Here is a 346-nt window from a genome sequence, read left to right on the forward strand (position 1 = left end):
TATATAAGCCAAAAAGTCCGTTTTCAGGTCTTCACTTCACTTATCTCGAGCGGATGTCCATGCTAGAGCACCCTTCCCTCATTCCCCTCACCTTCTCATCTCCTCACTCTCTCATCTCGCTCCTTCCTTCACTTCCTCGTTTCCTCATTCCCCTCACCTTCTCATCTCCTCACTCCCTCATCTCGCTCCTTCCTTCACTTCCTCGTTTCCTCATTCCCCTCACCTTCTCATCTCCTCACTCCCTCATCTCGCTCCTTCCTTCACTTCCTCGTTTCCTCATTCCCCTCACCTTCTCATCTCCTCACTCCCTCATCTCGCTCCTTCCTTCACTTCCTCGTTTCCTCAT

Source organism: Penaeus vannamei, chromosome 37, assembly GCF_042767895.1.
Source record: "Penaeus vannamei isolate JL-2024 chromosome 37, ASM4276789v1, whole genome shotgun sequence".
NCBI classification, from domain to species: Eukaryota; Metazoa; Arthropoda; class Malacostraca; order Decapoda; family Penaeidae; genus Penaeus; species Penaeus vannamei.